General features: G+C 33.8%; 1 long non-coding RNA gene across 1 annotated transcript; it reads right to left on the bottom strand.

Annotated features, from left to right (window-relative positions):
- Positions 1–2356: 2356 nt before the first annotated feature.
- Positions 2357–9667, bottom strand: LOC139896194 (uncharacterized). The gene is made up of 3 exons (XR_011776155.1): positions 9499–9667; positions 8587–8790; positions 2357–2640 (listed from the first exon to the last, which is right to left on the bottom strand). It is a non-coding gene; the product is annotated as an uncharacterized lncRNA (long non-coding RNA).
- Positions 9668–9998: the final 331 nt, after the last annotated feature.

Genomic DNA, 9998 nt, shown 5'->3' with positions numbered 1-9998 from the left:
GCGAAATTAACCGGCGAAGAACAGAATCGAAGCTCCGTGAAGCTCTGATACCATAATGAACGGAAGCGATTTACTTGAAAATGAAAAATTTCATTATCACAATCATTTGTTACAAAGTAAGTCACAATTATAACTATTCTGGTTGTTATATTTGACAACAACCCTAACTCACCATATAAATGCAATTAACCGCCTAATTATGTTAAAACAGAAAATATTTACAAAATCTACCCTGAAGTTACAATAATGACATAAATGACCAAAACTAGTGCATATTTCTACATTTAATGCCTTAGGTTGCAGCGGTTTCAGGAGATGCACGTAGTGCCCTTTAGATATGTCATCGGGCCGCTGAACTTGCAGACTATTGAGTTAAGAGATCAACCTCACTTCGCACAACAGGTACATATTTTCTTTTTTGTAAACATTCAAACAGGGGTGGATCCACCATGGTGCAACCGGGGTCATCCGCTCCCGACGATGGAAAATATTTTAATAAATTTTTATAAGTATTTTTAATAATTTGGTCAAATAATAAAGCTTTATAAAGAAAATACAAGACACTCTAATAAAGAATGCCTTTTGGTCCAGCTGGTTAAAGCGCTTTGGTATTGTATTAAAGGACAAAGGTTCAAAATCTGAACGACCACAATATTTTTATAAGAACTTTTTTATCTCTTTTTTTATTATAGCCACTATTCCACCAATTCTACTAAAGACTATAGGGAATTTACATCAGATCTTGAGAGATCACATAAACAGCTCCTATGCTGGCACGAAAGATAGTATGAGCAATAAAGTAACCAACTCTTGAGAGATTATATATACATAAACAACTCCATCTCCTTCCAAGTTCAAATTTTTATTCCTTCTCTTTTTCTTCGCAAAGCATAATTTTTCCTTTGATTTTTCTCTATAATGTTTTCCAGTTCTCGATCATTTCATTATTGATATTAGTCGTTTTAAGCTATTGTGTTGTTTGTTACGGAGTATAATTTTTCTAACTTTTTGACGTTATTTTATACAATTTCTATAATTTAATTTTTTTTTTAATTTTCGACCCCGTCGAAAAATATTTCTAGCTCCGCCACTGCATTCAAACTTGGTGAGTCTTGTTGGGATTTGAACCCACAACCTTTTGGCTGTTGGGCCACCTTTTGTAGATGTAATTTAGGATTTTATGGTTAATTACGGATACTATTTAACAGTTTCACTTGACTGTGTACTTCAGTAGTACTTCGTTTTATATTAGTGAGCTCCATGTCTTTTATCAAACAAACGTCAAAATTTGATTTGCATTGCTACCCTTCTTCTATGGTAATTAATCACTAATGTTAATGTATGTAACATCTACTGCCTCTTGCATAAGATAGCATAGTCAAGGGCAAGGTTCCAAAACGCTAATAGGGGATTAATCGGTCGGGACCTTAAAAGGATTAATCGGATGTTAATCAACGTTGACTTTTACAGATTTTAGATTTTCCGGCCTTTTTTTACAGTTTCCGGCGATTTTTTACCTTTTGCGGCCGATTACCAATTAATTTGAAGGATTAATCGGAGACTAAAAAAAGGAGTAATCGGAGATTAATCGGAGATTAATCGGGTATTAATCCGTTTTTGGAACACTGGTCAAGGGCGAATCTACCCTTTGGCCCGCGGGATCACGAGACACCACTATTTTGAAATTTGTGTAGAAAATACCTTTAAAAATGTATAGGACACCACTAAATTTAACTAGTCAGGCCCCATGTATATTTTTTCGATCGTGAAATCGCCACCGAGCATAGTGGTTGGTGTCGTGATATTCTGTCTCGGGGCCAAACCTTACTAGCATTTCCGACCCTTTCCCTGTATATATATATATATATATATATATATATATATATATATATATATATATATATATATATATACACACACACATATATATATATAGGGAAAGGGTCGGAAATGGTCATGGGATAACCCGGTTATACCACACGTACATCAGAGCAAAAATACTCGCCCTCTTTGGGTAGCCGGAACAGGGGAAATCTTATCTGTTTACCCGTTTACGGTTTACTGCCCGTTGCATACTTTTTACTGAAAAAAAAATGTTTATATGGCTGTATATTGTGTTCCACTGTGTTTCATCATATATATGAAGTGTGATTTGTTCATTTAACATATATCTATGATTGATGTTTTCAGGAAAAGCACTTGTGGGAATGGCTGATGTTGAAGCAGCCATACAAGAGATGTTTCAGGCTCCTCATATCCAGTGAACACACTCTCATAATATAATATATGGAATCTTTTAACTTATCTTTATGATCTCTCTCCTATATTTTCATTCGTTCAAATTAGAGCCCAGATGCATGGAAAATTTGAGTGGTTGTTTTTATGGTTGAAACATTAATTCTCATGGTATATAGCTTTTACATAATTAGTACATTCTATTATTGTTTATGCAAAAATGGTAAATTGGCTAATAGTCTCTAATTTTACTAACATATTATAAAATTTTGACAAATTTGTCCCATTTCGGGTAATGAGGAGTTGCTCTAAATGGAGTAAGGTCTTTTTAGCAGCAATGGTGCATGAACTTTATAAAACACGAATGAGTGAGACCACGTTTGAAAAGGTCAGCTTTTCTTGAACCTGTAGGAAAGAAATACAAAACAAACTGAGTTTTGATTTAAATATTAAAAAGACATAGTTCATAACAGAAGTATAAATATGATTTACACCATAACATGACAGCAAAGAGACTAATAAACATTCGTAATAAAATCGTTGGCCGGAGCTTGCGTTGAAAGCAATTCCCTTAAAACAAGTTCGAGCCTGTTTCCCAGGGTACGGCGGCCTAAGCTGCGTACAGTCTGAGTTAAAGACTTGCCTGAAAAAACAATAAGGCTGTAAGTGTTTTCTGTGTTTTGCTGATCAGGATGATTATGTCTCAAATGGTGGTGATGGTGGGTTATATAACAACTCCAGGATACTCATCTCATAACTGATGCATTTAAAAACCCTGACTGATTTCATTAAATAAATCAATCAGTTGGCATCAGTTAAAGGCTCTTCATCACCTCCAATTAAATGTTGTGAATCTGAAAAGAGTGGGTCAACAATATGGGTCAAGGACCAACCCATTTAATCCTAGCAGGTCATGTTCAATAATGGACCATATGACCTGATGGATTCTGGCTTATCAAGACAGCCCATTGATGGCCCTTATGCCATCAAATATCCCACTTAAACAGATGTAACAACAGCCCATTACACTTGATGGATTATGGGTCAAAACGTACCCGTTTACACATCCAACCACCTCTCTTTTGATCACAATATCTCATTCACTACAACAAAGCTTTGGACACATAATATATTGTTGTGAAGCCCTTGTGACAAGCTTCGTAACAATATAAAATATCATTCATAAAATTCTATATACATATATATATTTATGTCCAGAGTTTGGGGAAAAATTGTACCTATAGCACAATTTTTCCAACAGAACCTTTTCTCTTCTAAGTATATTACATGACTACATGAGCTTTGTAACTAGATTATATCTAAATCTAATGATTTGACTCGTAGTAAAAAAAAAAAAAAAAAAAATCTTTTATCAATGCTTAGATATTAATAAATGTACAATAAAGCCACATCAAAATAGTTGATTCGTTTCTAAAGCACTGCAAAAAATGAACCATGACTACATTAATCTGGTATCAACATTGCAACATGTATTGTCAAAATTCATGTTGTACGACTAATTCTAGTTCTACGGTAAGATGTGTTTTCTGATTATTTTGTGTCTGCAACTGGCACAAACCGTTTCATGTCTTTGTACAAGCAATGGAATTACATTTCCAGGTTGGGGCATACTATTGAGAATTGGGTAAGTCATGTTTTTTTAATAAATGTATATGTATATTTGCAGTTAAACCGAGTCATTAAATATTAGTAGTATTATCTTTGAAATGTTATGACTTAAACAATATAATTTTTTTTATCAGCTGTAAGCTTGGTGAATCCAGAATCATTCTTTGTGAACCAGGAGAAAGTCACAGGTTACAGAAGTTGCAGCTCAATTTTCCTAGGTTGGTTTCTATTAATCATCTTTTAACTCTTAAACATGTTAATATTTGGTTGACCAAATACATGTGACATGGAAGGCAATTAAGATGTGTTGTATTGGCAAATGTATAGATGAGTTAAGATTATACCTTCAAATTATCATCATACCTACAATTACTCGGCACATTCTTACGAATTTTTACTGTTGAAGTCTTGTCCTTAAACTTTTGGAATCTAAGGATAAAGCTACTGAGTTACCTTTGATGTTTTTTGTACCTTAATCATTTGGACACTCAATTATTTCATATAGTTTATTTTTGGACAAGTATTTGTGTGCAGTTAGTAACAAAATGTTGGGGATGTGATCATTATCTGTAGACAGGAACAAGCTCAAAGTTGGTTCTCTATATTAATAGAATATTCTGGGGATGAAAGTTTCTTACATAATTCTATCATACTTTGATGCATATAGGATCAACATTTTTTTAAACGTCTTTTGACTGCTTGTTTCAATCTCTATCTAACATGACTCCTAAAAATATTTGGTCCTTGGGCTAAATGCCAATTCTATACCTGTTTCCCTTTTCCATTTACTAATAAAAATCGGTTTACACTTATAGGTACCATCTCTTACTGATAACCAGAAGTTGATAAATTCTTCGGGTACCAATGCCTCATCCTTATCTTCTACTCTACTGGGTGATTAAATTCTTCTAATGGCGTTTGTTCTCTTGGAGAACAATAGCATTTTGTTCAATACTGTTGTTGCTTGTTGTGATCTTGATGCAAATTCAGTTTGTTTTTTCAATCGAAAACTACCCAATCATCAACAGTTAACAATGAAGACGTAACGAATCAAAAACTTATTTTGTGATCAAACCGATTTGATCAGAAGTTTTGACACACAATCCCCTCCCTTTTCTGTACAGAATTTTGAACTTTTGTACAGGATCCTTAAACATGGTTTTTAGTAAGTTGCTGTTTGTAGATGTTCTGTTGTTTATTGTTGTAGGGCCAGGAAGCTTCAATTTTGTGTTTAGGATATTTAGATCAAATGTACAGTATGTGTATATGGATATGATTATGAAGGTGATAGACAGTGGCAGAACTTGAACCCAACTACAGGGTAAAAGTAGTGACGGGGGTAAACACAAAAAAACCTTATCCTTTAGTAAGTAATTTTCTTAGTCTAATTTTTTTTTTTAAAGCCGGACGGGGCGAGCACCCCTCCGGCATACACCAAGTGCCGCCCCTAGGTGATGATCAACTGTGACGATGGATCTAGGAATACTTGATTATAATATCGATTACATCTACGACTCTCTTTCTATTAGATTCAGTTCCTAAACAAGTTAGGGCCTAGTGTGGTTGGGAGAGAATTTACCTAGCCTGTATGTGTAATTGTGAGGTTTATAATGCTAGGGTTTATACCTGGCAATTGAGACCCAAACACTCAAATTCGGGTCAAATGGGTCAAGCTTTCGGGTCAATTGGGTCTTGAGAAAAATTAGACCTAACAATGTAAATCAAAACTAAAAAAAAAAAGATTCAAATGGGTTTCTCTCCAACCTATTGAGTCCTATACAAAAAAATCAAGGAATGGGTCTAATGGGTATCAATACTCAAAGATCAATAAAAAAAAAAATAGGTCTAATGGGTTTTGTGAATGGGTCAAATGGGTCGAGCATAAAAAGTTTCATCCGTCAAAAATTTATGAAAGCATTCATGGATATATCATTTATTATGTATATTAATATTTCTTATGTATAAATAATAAATAATAATAACTAAAATAATGTAATAAATGTCAAAAAAGCGATGAAACCCATTTGACCCAATTGACATGTGACCCGTTTCGACCCGTTTCGACCCGTTACCCAAACCGACCCAATCTGACCCATTTTGACCCGTTTAAAAATCGACCCGTTTGACCTATGACCCATTTCAACCCAAAACCATTTTGACCCGTTCCCAAACCGACCCAACCTGACCCGATTGCAAGGCTTACTAGGGTTAAGTGACATAAGGTAGGTCATGAACTCATGATATTTATAGTTCCATATTTATGACCTTTACAAAGCTTACCATCACCTAAACACGCATCTTTTCATTGAGTTAATTTTTCATTGAGTTATTTTATGACCCAACAATTGTGTTGCTTCTAGATACAATTAGTAGGAAGTGGGTCGAAATAATAAGTTATTTATGAAAATATTTCTCCGTATTAAGAGCAGCATCAAATTTGAATTATTTTTAAGCTTCCCGAAAAAATGCTTCTTTTTGTTTCTCACGCCTCTCTCTTATTCCATTATTTAAATTCCTGCTTATATTTTCAAATTCATCTTATAGTTCTCCGTTTTTTCCTTTCGATGTGTTCAATATGAATCAAGAAATCTCACTTACATATATTGACGAACAATAAGGATACTGTCCATCTTTCTTTAGCTTCATCATATAGCTTTCTCGGTAAGTCGATCTCTAAGTTCCATCACATTGTTCACAAGTCACTTGTGTACCGGAGGTAAATCATTAAGAAGTATTGGGTCTTTTGAACTAGTGGATTTTAGCTAGGATATATGGGTGATTTACTCAAAGTCAATGTGTTCTAAGTCGGTAGGTCTAAACATGTAATATGCCTAGCTTTTGAGCAGCAGAGGTGTTTAGAAGTAAAGTGCTTGAGTTTGATCTTGGAATAGAAAATTTTGGGTAGTATTCTCTTAGTGGTACATTAAATGGAGTGGTTGTTGTAGCATCTTTATGTTTTTTTGTCGTTTCCAATTATATTGTGTGTTGAATGTTATTAATCTAGGACGATATATATACGAACAAAACATGCACATTAGCTTAGCATTAGTTATTATAGTGTTTTTAAGCATGATCATGTAGAAAGTAGATTATCATGTTGTTATTATTCAGGAAGTTAGAGTTGCTCTATTTAGTGTTGTGATGATTTTGATGAGTTTATTTTGAAATGGAAGTGTTTAAATTTAAAGTTTGGTTATTGTATAACTTCTTTGACTTTTTGAAGTCAGTTTAGGAAGTCAAAATTGGATTTTTGGTGTGTTTTGTATGGTTATTGTATAACTTCTTTAAGTCAGTTTAGAAAGTCAAAATTGAATTTGGTGTGTTTTGTATGTTGAAATTGGTTTGTGAGTTATGTGATGAATCAGTGAAGAATATTACTAACACACATATTTATTCAGAAAGTAATACTACAAAACCCTTTCAAAATATCATTAGACTTATAATATTTTAATTAACTACCAATATATATATATATATATATATATATATATATATATATATATATATATATATATATATATATACACTACTAGTATATAACACAAAAACATCACCGGCAAATTCACAAATGTCACCTCAAATATTTTGGAGATGAACTTCCAAAGTCCACATCATTCTTAATGGTTCTCACAGTTGCTTTCTTCATATCCACGTCTTTTGGAAGCTTGTGCCTCATGGAGTAGCGGAGTCCTGAGTCTGGACAAGTACCAAAAACAGGGATAGTCCGCCAATCAATCAGAAAAAAGATAAACTCTTTAGGCACGCAGTTTATTGGGAAAGCCACCGGATAATACTTGGTTAGTTCATCAAGTAAAACCCGAACAATTGGAGTCTTACGATCAGTTTCCGGTTCCCTATACCGAGTAACAAATCCGGAAGCAAATCGTCTTGCTAATTCCAAAATCAACAAGCCTATACTCAATTCATTCGAGCTTTATTAACGTTGTTAAAGTCATAAACATAGTAGTAAAGTATGACCAATGAATTGAATATAGGCGTGTTGATTTTGGAATCAGCAAGAGGATTTGCTTCCGGATTTGTTACTCGGTATAGGGAACCGAAAACCAAACGTAAAACACCAATTGTGCAAGTTTTACTCAATGAACCAACCAAGTATTATCTTGTTGGCTTTTCTGATAAACCGCGTGCCTAAAGAGTTTATTTTTTTTTTTTTATTGATGGGCGAACTATCTCTGTTTCCGGCACTTGTCCAGACTCAGGACTTCGCTGCTCCATGAGGCACAAGCTTCCAAAACACGTGGATATGAAAAAAGCATATGTGAGAACCATTAAGAATGATGAGGACTTTGGAAGTTCACCTACAAAATATTTGAGGTGACATTTGTGGATTTGCTGATGATGTTGTTTTTGTGTTATATACACTAGTAGTAATAGTAATACCATTGGTAGTTATTTAAAATATTAAAAGTCTAATGATATTGTAGAAGAGTTTTGTAGTACTTTTGGTTCATTTTCTACTGAAATGGATTGTGAATAGAATTAAGCTGATCGAGATTGATGTTAACTAGTATATCATAGTTTTAATTGTTCTTAAAATTCAAAGTTACATTTGGTTTTATGTTGATTTTTTTCGCTGATAATTTGTTTGACTTTCTGCTGTTAGAATTTATGGGTCAAATGGGTATGGTAGTGAGACGTTTGACTCAAGTCAAAACGAAAAGTAAAAAAAAATTACAAAAATGGATAACGGTGGTGTTTAACCTTAACATTAAGCTTTAAAAAATGTGCCGCTTTAGATTGTACTTGTGACTTGATAATAACTTTTTCTTGAAGTGCCTTTGGACTGATTCTAATGGGGCGTCCAAAAATCCGTCAAACCTGAGCATCGATATTTGATGTCCGGTAGAACGATTGAGCAACCTGAGCTTTGTCATTTGTTAACCAAAATAACACTATGTAATACACCTGAAATGTTTGACAATTCATAAGTCAGATCAAACTTTTAATTATTCACAAAGAAACAAGTTCACGTCGTTGATTTACAGTAATAGTTATACACATAACACATCAAATCAGACTCTCATTATATTTAAGACTCTAGTTTGTATGTCAATATATTCATGTTAAGAGTTGGAAAATACAAATCAAGCTTCTAATATCCATTTTAAATCGAATCGAAATCGAAATGAACATTAAAACAAAACTTCTACAATTCAAAATACACATGTTACAAATACTTGATGATCAAACACAATAATAAAAACAAACAGCATGTCCAAGCATGTAAGTATTACTTAAGGAATTTCATCAAACAGTTTGTGTTCAAGTCACAAAACAAAACATCACATAAAACACCTAAAAATCAAGGTCGTGTTCTATTTCAAATCATATAACATACTTCAGTAAATTGACCGAATGTGTGAACGATCTAAATGAACAGAGATATACTGTATCAAATTTATCTACAAGTAGCCCATCTACAAGTTAACAAGACTAAAATCAACATCACGAAGCTCGTCCATCAAACAGAAATTCGAATTAAACTAGATGCAGATCTACACAGTAAAGAGACTTAAACTCGTATCATGTTGAAGAATAAACAATTGTTAAGATATAATTTAACATGTTTATGGCAAAATTGGAAAAACAAAATAGAAAGTAATATAATAATACCTCTGCTTTGAAGGAAATAAAATGGATCTGCGGAACTAGGGTTTTAGCCGGAGGTGAAATTAGGGCAGTGTGGTGGTGGCGGCTGTGTTGATTACTTGGAGTGAAGGAGTATAAAAATATGATTTCTTTGAATGGATAAAAAGTGCAAATCACCAACGTGAATGGCGATTAGTCTATACCATTTGTCTCAAACCCGCGAGCACAATGGATAATTTAAGTTAATTCTTACTAGTTGTTTCTTTCCCTGGCCTTCCACACAAAATCGACGCCGGCTCACCGTCGGCCGACACCGATTTGCCATCGCCACCGTCGAAAGTCGGCGTCGATTTACAGCTTCGAGCTATCGACGTTGCACAAATATGACCCTTTTTTTTTTTTAGTTCAAATTCCAACTGCCACTATTTTCTTTTCTTATTTCATCTTTCAAACACATTTTATACACTTCATACCACTTCGTTATTTCTTTCATTCTCAACTATTTTTCTTTCTAAATCAAACAC

The sequence above is a fragment of the Rutidosis leptorrhynchoides genome, chromosome 3, assembly GCF_046630445.1.
Source record: "Rutidosis leptorrhynchoides isolate AG116_Rl617_1_P2 chromosome 3, CSIRO_AGI_Rlap_v1, whole genome shotgun sequence".
Lineage (NCBI taxonomy): Eukaryota > Viridiplantae > Streptophyta > Magnoliopsida > Asterales > Asteraceae > Rutidosis > Rutidosis leptorrhynchoides.
Note: the sequence above shows the minus strand (reverse complement) of the source record. Positions and strands in the feature narration are given on the sequence as shown.